This window comes from Spermophilus citellus, assembly GCF_964194105.1.
Source record: "Spermophilus citellus genome assembly, chromosome: 1".
NCBI classification, from domain to species: Eukaryota; Metazoa; Chordata; class Mammalia; order Rodentia; family Sciuridae; genus Spermophilus; species Spermophilus citellus.
In genome coordinates this window covers 198,917,514-198,920,394 of record NC_138182.1, presented here as the reverse complement: position 1 = coordinate 198,920,394, position 2,881 = coordinate 198,917,514, and the positions used below count along the sequence as shown (strand labels likewise).

Below are 2,881 nucleotides of genomic sequence, written 5' to 3'. Positions count from 1 at the left end.
ACTGCCAAAATCAGGGGGTGGTTTGCAGGCAATGTAACCAGAGGTCAGTTCACACACAGCTCCATGGACAATGACATGGTTGATGACAATTCTCTTCCTGGTAGATGAGGCTTCTGATGGTAAACCTCAAACCCACCTAATTTTATCAACTAGTACCAAGAATAAAATCATGAGTAAAATTAAACCTTTCCTCCTTTAAGTTGTATTTTGTTAATATTTACTTTTTAGTTGTAGTCGGACACAATACCTTTATTTTATTTATTTTTTTAATGTGGTGCTGAGGGTCAAACCCATGGCCTAGCACATGCTAGGCGAGTGCTCTACTGCTGAACCACAAACTCAGCCCTCCTTTAAGTTGTTTTTAGCAGGTATTTTAATAACTGTGACAAAAAGCTTACTTACTCATGGCCTAAGGAAGTGTAGATAAATGTTTGTGATCATCCCTACCACGTTGAAAACTTCCTTGGTCCTTATGAAACTGGGTATTAAATTTAGAGAACTTAGTAAGGGAAAATTAGATCCCCCAGATTCCTGTGGACTTAAAAAGAAGTACCACTTTGTGTGTCAAACTTAAAATAAAATAGTGAATATGAATGCTCTGGGCACAGCTGAAAAACAATCTGGTCACAACTATTTAATTCAGGTATATCCAAAGCTGAACTAGATAGTGTCATTAATGAAGTTGTCACTTTCCAGTGTTGTGTTTGGGGAAAACATGAAACAATGGAAGCTCCACTTGATGGAGCTACTCAATGCTGTAACATTGCTTGATACAAAAGAAAATGTATATTAGTAATTAGTATGAAACTCCTTTCACCCTACATATCCTTGATCCTTCCTCTATTAATTTTACTTCTAATTCCAGTGCCATGAAACAAGGCAATTAGGGCTAGGACTGAAATTTTCCTGTCACTCAGGAATATCAAAATTTACATGCACACCTCCAGACATGCTGGTAACATCTCTAGAATGAAATGATACACACTTCTGTGGCATCATTGCCCACATGAACCCAAGTAATCCTCCTCCTAAGCTCATAAGTAAAGGATGTAACTGAGTTCAAATGATAGCATTGAAAATATTTATAGTAATAAAAGAAAAATATTGTTACTGGTGGGAAGGGCCCTGTAGGACAGTTTGGTGTATTGCTTTTGTGGCTTTTACTACTAAATTATCATGTGAGATGGGCTTTTGATGTTTTACATGCTTTCTCTTCTCCATCTCATAAATATACAGGGTTTCTCCTGAATGAAAAGAGCTGATATAGAAAATTGTTGTTATTCGGTAGATCATTATACAGAAAAACCCTACAAAACTTTGAGCCTGAACTCTTTAAAACCAGATATCATAATGACTGAACCAAGGTACCTTCTTCCCAGAGGATCTCCTGAACGTTTAGGAAGGACTTCTTTGCTCCTAGACATGGCTACTAGGTATACTAATTAGAAAGCATCTATTCTCAACTGGCCTTTTGGAATTGAATGGGTAACCCAATGAAGAATCTGTGGAACTGTGAATTAATTTTGTGAGTGGATCAATTGAAAATCAATAAAATTTAAAAATTTATTTATTATTATCTATATTTAGAGTTCCTCCTCTACAATATAATAATACACTGTGCTGATGATTCCAATGGCTATAGTATTTTTATATTATGGAAATTTATCTTATGGTGCAAACTTAGTTCTGATCATGGATATGGTATAGTTATTTGTCTCTGAACAAGGAGTCTCATATCATTTTCCAACATCAAAAAAACTGGGAAGGATGGTAGGACGTTGGGTTTGGACTCTGTAACATCCAGCTTAATCCTTACCACAGCGTAGAGGGTACTGTCCTGTGGTGGGTCCAGGCCCCTGTGAGGCCTGGGTATCCCAATGAAACCCAGCATTACTGGGCTAGATCATGAAGAGATCAGGCTCTGGGGGCCGAAATTGAAGTGATGGGGTCTATGAGGTAGACTTAGCCGTGGGTGAGGTTAATAAAGCTTTCTTCCTTCTTTGGGGCCAAATGGAGGTTGTTGTGCTTGAAGCACATGGGACTGGACCACATTTTGCAGCCACAAGATCGCTGTGTGTTAGCAAGGAGTTAGAATCAAGTTGGCGTGGGATTCCTCAGCTGCAGCTGAGTCAGTGAGGCAATTGGGCCATTTTGGTTCGATAGGTTTTGTGAATGGTGTGTTTACTAGGTGAACGTTCCTAAGACCCGCTGGATGTTCTGTAAGAAATGCGGCAAACACCAACCCCATAAAGTGACACAGTGCTAGAAAGGCAAGGATTCTCTGTATGCACAGGGAAAGCGGGGGTATGACAGGAAACAGAGTGGCTATGGTGGGCAGACTAAGCCAATTTTCAGGAAAAAAGGCTAAAACTACAAAGAAGATTGTGCTGAGGCTTGAGTGTTTTGAGCCTAACTGCAGATCTGAAAGAATGCTGGCTATTAAGAGATGCTAGCATTTTGAACTGGGAGGAGATGAGAAAGGGCCAAGTGATCCAGTTCTAAGGTTCATTGTTTGTTTTGTTATGAATCATAACATAATAAAATGTTGAGGTTAAAAAAAAAACTGGTAAGGGGGCTGGGTTGTAGCTCAGCAGTAGAGGACTCACCTAGCGCATGGGAGGCCCTGAGTTGGATCCTCAGCACCACATAAAAATAAATTAAAAAATAAAGGTACTGACAACTACAACTAAAAAATAAGTATTAAAAAAAAACTGGGAAGCTAACTAATTACATAGATTTAAAGTTGTGCTCAACCTTTCACTATTAATAGCACTTGAAGGTCTCTAATTGTACTTTCTGTTGATTCCAATTTTTAAGTAATTCTGCATTTTTATTGTTTTAAGTTACCGAGTTTGGGATTTTTATGTACTTAAATTATTGT

General features: G+C 38.4%; 1 pseudogene across 1 annotated transcript; it reads left to right on the top strand.

Moving 5' to 3' along the window:
- The first annotated feature begins 589 nt into the window (after nt 1–589).
- On the top strand, nt 590–2,502 carry LOC308655282 (large ribosomal subunit protein eL42-like; annotated as a pseudogene). The gene is made up of 2 exons: nt 590–643; nt 2,189–2,502. The product of its transcript is annotated as a large ribosomal subunit protein eL42-like (transcript).
- The last annotated feature ends 379 nt before the right edge of the window (nt 2,503–2,881 follow it).